Raw genomic sequence first — 10,648 nt, forward strand, 5'->3', positions numbered from 1 at the left:
CCTGAGAATGGCTCGTTCTGCACAACTGAGGCGGAAGCAAGGTCCCCTGAGCCGGTGGCTGCAAGTGGTGCCAGTGCAAACTAGGGCGACCAACTGGAAATTTCTGTTTGACCATTTTTGACAAAAACGGCCATTTCCTGTGCTCAGGCAGTTTTGAGTGCTGGTGAATGTAGGAATTCAGGTTTCTCAGGCCTTGTTCCAGGTACTGGAGGCACAGAGATGAGCGAGGACGGCCAGACCCTGTATTCAAGAGCCTAAGGCCAGTGGGCAGACAGGTAATTGCGGGTAAAAGGCGGCTGATGGCTCCAAGGAAGGCGTGGCAGACAGAGTAACTGCCCCTGAGCCCCCCACCCCCACACCACTGCCCAGGATAGCCAAGTCCTAATCCCTGGAATTTTGCCTTTGGAGCAAAAGGAATTCTCCAGATGTGATCACGAGATGGGAGATTAGCCTGGATCATCCATCAGGGCCCAATGGAATCATCAGGGTCTTTGTCAGAAGAAACAAGCTGAACTGCAGATTTAAAAGCAGTTAAAAGGACAACTGTTACTTTAGATCTACTTTACTGCAATTCTAGAAAAGTAATAATGTAGTAGACCCCACGTCATCGAATTGTATACTTTATTAATTTACTTATTTTGACCACAGGGGTGGGGGTGGGGCTTGCGGCATCTTACTCCCCCAACAAGGGAGTGAACCTGTGGCCCCTGCCGTGGAAGTGCAGAGTCCTAACCATTGGACCGCCAGGGAATTCCCTTGGAAACGTAAACTTTCAATGGGTGAATCGTATGGTATGTGAGTTACATCCCAATAAAGATGTTTTTAAAAAACCAAATGGAGGGACAAAATACCCAAGCAGCACTCCTCAAACATGTCGAGATCAGGAAAGACTGAGGGATGGAGGTAACAGAATGTCACGTGGGATCCTAGACAGATTCTGGAACAGGGAAAGTACATCGGTGGTGAAGCTGGTGACATCTAAATAAAGTCTGCAGTTTACAGGGCTGTATATACGTTAACCATCTCATCCTCTGTCGTCCCCTTCTCCTCCTGCCCTCAAGCTTTCCCAGCATCAGGGTCTTTTCCAGTGAGTCAGCTCTTTACACCAGGTGGCCAAAGTATTACAGCTTCAGCTTCAGCATCAGTCTTTCCAATGAGTATTCAGGGTTGAGTTTCTTTGGGATCGACTGGTTTTGATTTCCTTGCGGTCCAAGGGACTCTCAAGAGTCTTCTCCAGCACCACAATTCAAAAGCACCAATTCTTTATGGTCCAACTCTCATATCCATACATGAATACTGGAAAAACCAAAGCTTTGACTATATGGATCTTTGTTAGCAAAGTGATTTCTCTGCTTTTTAATGCACTGTCTAGGTTTATAATAACTTTTCTTCCCAACCTATAAGATTAAAAATTTATGTTGCGTTAAGTCATCACATTAGTGGTCATTTGTTACTGCAGCCACAGGAAGCTGATACCGAGGGTAAGGATAGATAATAACGACAGCCACAATAATGAACACTTAGGAAGGGCCCAGCACGGTTCTTAAAGCACTTCACATGTGTAAACTGAGTTGGTTGTCAAACACTCCTCAGTGGAGGGACTGTTATGGTATTCCCACTATACAGATGAGGTGCCTAAGGCACAGAGAGGTTAAGTAACTTGTCGCAAGTCACACAGCTGGGACAGCAGAGTGGGCTTCTATGCTGGCAGCTGAGTGTATGCGTGTAGCGGCTGCCCTCACTGCCTGGCTTCACCCTGGGTGTGAATTCTGACCCCGTTTGGCCCCTGTTGAGACCTTTGAAAGAATTTGATTAATTTCACAACCATCCTATGGAGTAGATGTTTTCGTCATTCTGTTTTACAGGTGAGGAGACTGAGGCCCACTGAGATGGAGCCCCTTGCCCAAGTCAGAAGGACAAGGCTGAGCAGCGTTTCCTAAAGACGCTGCTGCTTCCAACTGGGGCCTTGGAGCCCCTTCCTGCCCCCTTCTCCACATTCTCTGTGCTCCCTGAATGGGAATGGCATCCTCGTTAAATGTCCCCACACCCCTGCATGCCAGAGAGGGACATCCCGGCCCCATTGTTCAGGCCAGGAAGCCACCCCCTCCTTGATGGCCAGGAGAGGCAGTCTCTGGGGGGAAGAGTTCCTTCCCAGAGAGGTGAATGCTCCGGGAGCAGGCCCTGGCTGGGCCCAGGACAGAAGGCATACACTGGTCCTTTAAGGGCCAGGCCGGGGGTCACTGAGTCTCTTAACCTTTTCTAGCTGGGTGGACCTAGGACCAAGGGCAGCTGCTTACAGCAACTGGGGGAGGGGAGAAAAGGCTGTTGTTTAAGGCATGGCCTCCTCCTTCTCTGAACTCAGTTTTCTCAGCTGTAAAATGGGAGAGAGGGGCTGGGGCTCTGTAAGCCCCTGGCATCCTCTGAGGCCGTGACCCCAAGGATGCCTGCTTCCTGTTCATTCATAAAACAGAGTGAGCACCTATTGGGGCACTCGCACCATGACTTTTCCAGTTAAATCTCACTGCGACTGGGAGCGAAGCATGCCATTACAGTTTTTTATTTTTTCATTTTTTAAATAATTTTTGCTTATTAATATTTATCTTTATTTTTTGACTGTGCTGGGTCTTCACTGCTGCACGGGCTTTTGCTCAAGTTGTAACGAGTGTTGGCTACTCTCTCACTGAGGTGTGCGGGCTTCTCATTGTGGTGTCTTCTCTTGTTGAGGAACACAGGCCCCAGGGCGTGCGGGCTTCAGTCATTGTGGTTCCAGGGCTCTAGAGCACAGGCTCAATAGTTGTGGTGCTCGGGCTTAGATGCTCAGCGGCATGTGGGATCTTCCTGGATCAGGGATCGAACCTGTGTCTCCTGCGTTGGCAGGTGGATTCTTTACCACTGAGCCACCAGGGAAGCCTTACAGTTTGTTTGAGAAGTGAGGAGGGGATTCCCTGGCGGTCCAGGGTCTAGGACTCAGTGCTTCCACTGCCTTGGGCCGTGGGGTCTTCCATCCCTGGTTGGCAACTAGGATCCTGTATGCTGTGAAAGTGAAAGTGTTAGTTGCTTAGTTGGGTCTGATTCTTTGCGACCCCATGGACTGTAGCCCACCAAGCCGGCCAGGCTCCTCCATTCATGGGATTTTCCAGGCAAGAACCTGGAGTGGGTTGCCATTTCCTTCTCCAGGGGATCTTCCTGACCCAGGGATTGAACCCAGGTCTCCTGCATTACAGGCAGACTCTTTACCATCTGAGATACCAGGGAAGCCCCATATGCTATGCGGTGTGGCCAAAAAAAAAAAAAGGTGAGGAAATTGAAGCGCAGAGAGGTTAAGGATTGCCCAAGATCATCCATCTGGGGAGCTTAAAGCTGGGATATGCACCCAGGACTCAGACTCCTTGGGCTGTCAGAGGCCACCGGCCATCCCCTCTGGTCTGTAGTCACTGCCCGCTCTTCCTTTCTCTCTAACCTGCACTGAGGGGTGGGAGCTGGATAAGGGATTAGGGGTTGAAGAGTGAGCATCAGAGGGTCTGGCTTGTGAAAATTTAAGAACCCGGATGCTGCTGATGCTCCAGTAACTCCTACCCTGCCAAGCCCTGTACTTTCTCTGGGATGGACCAGGGCTCAGGAGCCAGTTGCAAACTGCCCCTGGGGTCAAGGAGGGCTTCCTGGAGAAGGTGGCATCTCAGCTGAGCAAGAGTATGCATTAAGCAGGCAAAGGAAGGGGGAGAGGACCTTCTGAGCAGCGGGAAGCCCAGGTTCAGAGAAACAGGAAATCTCCAACCTGCCTTGTCAGCTCCCCTCCCCCTCCCCCTGGCCTATTTTCTCAGCACTGCTTCTTGGCCTGGGGACCCCTCTGAGCTTCCCCTGGCCAAGGCATGGCTGTTTGTCCACCTGGGGGTCCTTCTGGTACCTGATAGCTTCTGCACTAAACTGTGAGCCAGGTGCGGTCGAGAGCCTGGACTTAGAAGCCCGACCACCCCATTTAGACCCTGCCTCTCGCCTGTAGCACCGTCATCTGCCTTGAGACTTGGCCTCCTTGTTACTGTCTCAGTGTTATTTACGATTGTTACTGTTCTTAGTCCCTCCAGCCCAGCTCACATCACGAAAGGCCCGTGGACTGCACTTGCGCAGGAAGCACAACTGAAGAGCCGAGCACGGTGTGGGGCCAGGTGGCCGGGGGCGGGGTCTGGGCCGCAGCGGTCCCCAGGGACCATCTGGGAACCCGGCCCTGCCTGGCCAGGTCTGCAGAGTATTCAGGAGATAGATGCCAGCAATCCAAGAACTCTCTCAATTTTTAAGGGAAGGCCAAATTTTAGAAAACAGTTCGGGGTTGACAAAAACTGGGCTGGATTCTGCCCTCGGGGCTGCCAGATGTCACCCTCTGCCTCCTCAGCGCTGCTCCGATTCTGACAGGCCAATGAGCACCTTTTCTCGTTGGCACAGAGCCGAATGCCAGGGCAGTCTTCCTGTTAGCTTTTTCCCTCCATGCCTTCAGGATGGAAATGTCTTGAGGGCAGGGGTTTTCTCTGTTTTGCTCACTGCAGTATTGCGAGGACCTAGGCCGGTTCCTGGTGGCTCAGAGGTTAAAGTGTCTGCCTGAAATGTGGGAGACCCGGGTTCAATCCCTGGGTCGGGAAGACCCCCTGGCGAAGGAAGTGGCAACCTACTCCAGTATTCTTGCCTGGAGAATCCCATGGACGGAGGAGCCTGGTAGGCTACAGTCCACAGGGTCGCAAAGAGTCGGACACGACTGAGCGACTTCACTTTCACTTTCAGGCCTATTCCTGGCATATAGGAGGTGCACCTCTTCTGCTGAATGATTAGAGGAATGCCTGATGGTGCAGGGAGGTGAGCTACCAAGGAAGGATGGTGGACAAAGCTGATTGGCTGAGTGACTGTGGACACTTCACATCACCTCTCGGGGCCTCTCTTTGCTCTTCTGTAGAATGGATGGTGCTTAAGGCCTTTGGAAAGCAATTCGACCCAGTGTGCCAGAAATCTATATGACTCACTGACCCAGTAATTCCATTCCAGCCAAGGAGATATCCCTAAATATGGAAAAAGGAAAGCTTTATGTACAAAGATCTACCAAAATACATTATTTATAACATCAAAAAACTGGAAATAACGGAGATATCCGACAATAAGGGAATGGCTAAATAAACTATGGAACTTCCACTTGACAAACTATTAGGCAGCCAATAAAAATGAGGTTCAGAGAAGAGGAAAAAGAAACGGGGTTACAGGGAGTGAAATAACCAGAAAAGTGCCCGTGATATAATGGCAAGTCAAAAAGGCAGGATACCACCGTTTTGTTTTTTTTCTTTTAATATACAGTATGACCTCAGCCAGGTTTAAAAAAAGGTTCCAAACAAAAAACTATAGAAGGAAATCCATCAAACCTTAACAATGATTGTCCTGGGTGGTGGGGCCGTGGGTGGTGATTTTTCTTCCTTATTTTGACTTTTCTGCATTTTTCAGGTTTTCATAAATGAACATGTATTGTTGCTTCATTAAAAATGAAAAAGAATGTGAATTGGGAAGTGGGAGTTGATGCAGTCTAAAGTCTACCCAGGTCTCTGAGAGGGAAGGTCACAGTCTCCTCTGGAGAATCAGAGAAGGTTCTGGGCTTGGGGTTGGCAACCCAAGTTCAGAACCAGGGATGTGTGTGTGTGTGTGTGTGTGAGACGCTGGGCAAATCGTTCCATCCCTTTGAGCTTCAGTGATGTCCCCTGTCAAATGGGGCCCGGTCCCTCACTTTATAGTAGCAAGAACAGGACAAGAACATGGCTTTCTCATGACTTCTGAAACTCCAACTGAACGAACCCAAAGGTACCCTTATTAGCAGTTCCTGGGGAGGCCAGTTCTGCTTCCAGTCACCTTGGGAAGATGTCAGCTTCTTTGTTTGGAGTCCTTGGGAGTATTTTTGGCCCCCCAAGGTACAGATGTTCCTGACTCATTTTGGAAAGTCGACCGGGGGTAATTTCCAGAAACGCATCACTGTGTGGAGGAGGAACAGGGCCAGGGACTTAGAGTCCTGGGTTCTTGTCCCAGTTCTTCCTCCACTGCTGTGCGACTTTGGGTGAGTCACTCAGCCTTCCTGGCCTCAGCTTCCCCTTGCCACAGGCTCTGGACGCAGGGGTCACTAAGACCCCTAAACTCTGTTCACCCGAGGCCCTCTCACCCCAGCCCTTAGGGGCAGGGACGCAGGGCTCTGAGAGGCAGCCCCTTAGTGGCTGGGATCCCCAGAACCTCCCGTGTGTGGCCTGTGACCTCATTTCTGGCCCACCATTCCCCAGGAGAGTGTGGGGGTAGGTGGGTGGGTGGTTTGGGGGGACATATCCCAGAGAGTGTCTTGAAGTTCAGTCCATGGGGTGGGATTACCCTCAGTTTCCCTCAGTGCCCACTGTCACATTTGACCCCTCAGAGGGTCCAGCAAGGGGAGGAAGGGCAGAGGCTGCTTTAGGGCTGGCGGTGGGTGTACAAGAAAGAACACCTGTGTACACACACCCAAAACATACAAGTGGTGTGCACCAGTTCTCAGCCAGCAGTGACAGTCACCCCGTCCTTGATACCACGAGGAACCCCAGAGCTTTAGTCCTGGACACTCCCAAGCCTCCTGCTCTGACACACTAGAGATGTGCAACAGGCCTGTCAGCCCTCAGGCACAGATCAAGGACGTCGGCCCTGATTACAGTCTAATTAACCTGATGGTTAATGCGTGTCCAGTGCTTCCCATAGGAGCCACCACTGTGAATCTTCAGACCCGTGAGATAGGCCCTGAAGCTCTTCAGCACCTATAGATGGGGGACTGGAGAATCAGAGGGGTTAAGAAACTCGCCCGTGATCACACAGCTGGCATGGGCACAGGGCCAGGATTTGACCCCAGGCCACCTGGCTTGAGTTCACACTCGAGATCATAATGCTTCGAGACCACTTAGCCTCCTCCAGCTGCGGCTTTGGCAAATGCGAAGCTCAGCACAGGTCAGTGGCTTCCCAAGGTCACACAGTACATGTGTGCAAAGCCCAGACCGGCTCCAGACCTCTGGCTTTGGGGGATGGGGTCTTTACACTTGAACTCGAGGGGCTCTGTCTGTCATAGCCATCTTTGACTTCCGTGGCCAGCACGATGCTCAGCAAACAGGCCAGTGGCTAATGTGCCAAGTGGACCCAGATAACTTCCCTGTTTGTTCATTCATTTATCTGTCTGTCCACTGAGATCCTTCTTGATGCCAGGCCCCTATGCCTGGCCCTAAGGTATAGAGATGAGCAAGACCCCTCTTCTGCTCATGACCCAGGGACTTCCAGGAGGCGGTAACAGCTGAGATGTGAGGAGGGAAGAAAGGGTGTTCTGGGCCCAAGGAATGGCTGATGCTTTTGGGGAACCCCCATGGTGTCTGGGAGGGTTGCTGAAAGGGAAGAAGAGCAGGCTACCAGGGTCTGACCCTACTAGGAGGGGGCGGTCAGTGGGTGGGGGAGGGTTGAGAAGGCAGTCAGTCAGTCAGCCGCTCCGACCTCCGCCATCCTCTCTCGAAGTCCAAGAGGGAGTGAGGAGGGAAGACGCAGTTTCGTAAAGGATGCGGTTCCTGCCTTCCTGGGTCATAACTAGAAGGGGAAGTGGGGGCTGGGCGGGGGCTGGACTGCAGCTGAGGTCACAAGGCAGGAGGGGCGGTGGCGGAGCAGCACCCTAACTCGGGCCTGGGGGGCTGGTGGGCAGTTCTGCAAGCGCTCCACCGTCAGAGGCAGGAAGGGGAGAGGGAAGTGAACCCAGCACCGGGGCTCCTCTGACGGCATCTCCTGCCGCTGCTTCCTCACTCACTTCCCACTGGCCTTGCTGCTGTTTCTCCAACGCATCCCACTCCTTCCTACCTCAGGGCCTTTGCACCCGCTGTCCTTTCTACCTGAAATGACTCTGTTCTGTCATTCATTCGCCTCTTAAATATCACCTGCTTGACCCCTCTGCGCTGCCCTGCCTCCCCCCAACCTCCTTCCCCATCGCAGCACCACTTTCAGTTCAGCTCAGTCAGTTCAGTTGCTCAGTCGTGTCCGACTCTTTGCGACCCCATGAATCGCAACACGCCAGGCCTCCCTGCCATTTAATCACCTTGTGCTCACTTATTCATTGTTCTTCTTCTTAGGACGTGAGTTCTGTAAGGACAGGATCTTGGTCTGTTATGTTCATCCCTGAATTCCCAGCTCCAAGCACAGTGCCTGGCACACAGTGGGCCCTCAACAACATAGCACTGGGCATTCACTATATGCCAGGCACCATCCCGTGGGCAGTTACTCATTTAATTCTGAACATGCCATGGGCAGTGGGCCAATCCTGGATGGGGCCCCTGGTGGGGCCTGAAGCTGAATCATTCTTGAGATCTGTAAGGAAAATGTGATTAAGAACATGAAATAGGTGACATCCCTTACATGCAGAATCTTAAAAAAAAAAATGGTACAAATGAACTTCTTTGCAAAACAGACTCACAGACTTAGGGAATGAATTTGTGGTTACCAGCCAGGGAAGGGTGGGTCGGGGGAGGGAGAGTTAGGGAGTTTGGGATTGCCATGTTCGCACTGCTGTATTTAAAATGGATGTGGGGGTGGGAGGGAGGTCCAAGAGGGAGGGGTTGTATGTATACATAGAGCTGATTCACTCCACCGTACAGCAGAAACTAACAGAACATTGTAAAGCAATTATATGCCAATAAAAATAAGTTAATTTATTAAAAAACTAAAATGGATAACCAACAAGGACCTACTGCTTAGTACAGGGAGCTGTGCTCAATATTATTTAACAAGCTAAATGGGAAAAGACTTTGAAGAAGAACAGATACATATACATGTACAACTGAATTACTTTGCTGTTCAGCTAACACTAACACAGCATAGTTAATCAACTTTGCTACTGCTGCTAAGTCGTTTCAGTCGCGTCCGACTCTGTGCGACCCCATAGACGGCAGCCCAGCAGGCTCCCCTGTCCCTGGGATTCTCCAGGCAAGAACACTGGAGAGGGTTGCCATTTCCTTCTCCAATGCATGAAAGTGAGAAGTGAAAGTGAAGTCGCTCAGTCGTGTCCGACTCTGCGACCTCATGGACTGCAGCCCACCAGGCTCCTCCGTCCATGGGATTTTCCAGACAAGAGTACTGGAGTGGGGTGCTATTGCCTTCTCCATAATCGACTCTACTCCAATATAAAATTTAAAAAGTTTTTTAAAAAAGAACAGGAAATAGGAATGTTGCCTTGGATGGGGCCATGCAGCTGAGGGGTGCTGGGGCTTACAGCTCATTTGTCACAGGGCAAATGTGCTGCCTCTGGGGTGGAAGATTATTCCTATGTTACACGCAAGGACACTGAGGCATGGAGATGAAGTAACTCGCCCCTAGGCTTGCAAGGGGAAGCCCTGGGATTTGAACTCAGGAAGTTTGGATTTGAAGACTCCAGAAGGTTTTGATGCTTTAAAGCTTTTACATTTGTTGACCACATAAATGACTGGCTAGCCTTCAACAAATGATTTACCTTCTCAGGCCTCAGCCTCCTCATTTGGACCATAAGGATGTACCCCGGATGGGCAGAAGGGCAGCTCAATGCCTCTTCTTTTATCCTCTTAACTATCAGGGGTTTTGGTTGAGTGGAAGGATTCTGGAATCATTCATTCACTCATCCATTCTTTCGTTCATTCAGTAGACATCAAAACTCTCCATGCCAGGCCCTGAACTAGGCAGTGAGGACAAAGAAGTGAAAAAAAAGTTGATCTTAGGCGTCCCTGGTGGTCCAGTGGTTAAGAATCCGACTACCAGTGCAGCGGATATAGGCTCAGTCCCTGGTCTGGGAAGACTTCACAAGCTATGGAGCATCTAAGCCCACGCGCCACAACTACTGAGCCGGAATGCCCTAGAACCCATGCAACACAAGAGAGAAGCCACCGTAATGAGAAGCTTGCACACTGCAAGGAAGGGTAGTCTCCACTCGCCGCAACTAGAGAAAGCCGGAGCCCAGCAATGAAGACCCAGTGCAGCCAAAAATTAAAAAAAAAAAAAAAATAGAAGAAAACAACAACAACAACAAAACAAAGTTGCTTTTGGCAGGGAGCTCCTGCGACAATGAAGGCACATGCGAAAAACGGAGACGTAAGTTATCACTTCCCTGCTGGCTCAGATGGTAATGCGTCTGCCTGCAATACGGGAGACCCAGGTTTGATCCCTGGGTTGGGAAGATCTCTTGGAGAAGGAAATGGCAACCCACTCCAGTATTCCTGCCTGGAGAATCCCAGGGACGGAGGAGCCTGGTAGGCTCCAGTCCATGGGGTTGCAAAGAGTTGGACATGACTGAGCGACTTCACTTCAAGTTATCATCATTAGCAGGTAGAAATTCAATGGAGAAAAGTGAAGCAGGGAGAGGGTGGGGAGTTTGGGGGGCACATGGCGGTCAGGGGGGCCTCACTGAGTAGGTGGCATTGGGGGTGAGAGCCGAAAGGGTGAGGGAGTGAGCTAGGCAGACCTCAGGAGGAAAAGCAATCCTAGGCGGAAGGAATCACACGGGCAGTGACTCTGGGGAAGGGCTGAACTTGATGAGTTTGGAGAAACAGCTGAAGTGGAGTAAAGGAGGGAAAGTTGGGAGGGTTGAGGTCAGAGAGTTCGTGAAGGCAGGTCATGTAGAGCC

Source organism: Bubalus bubalis, chromosome 4 (assembly GCF_019923935.1).
Source record: "Bubalus bubalis isolate 160015118507 breed Murrah chromosome 4, NDDB_SH_1, whole genome shotgun sequence".
Lineage (NCBI taxonomy): Eukaryota > Metazoa > Chordata > Mammalia > Artiodactyla > Bovidae > Bubalus > Bubalus bubalis.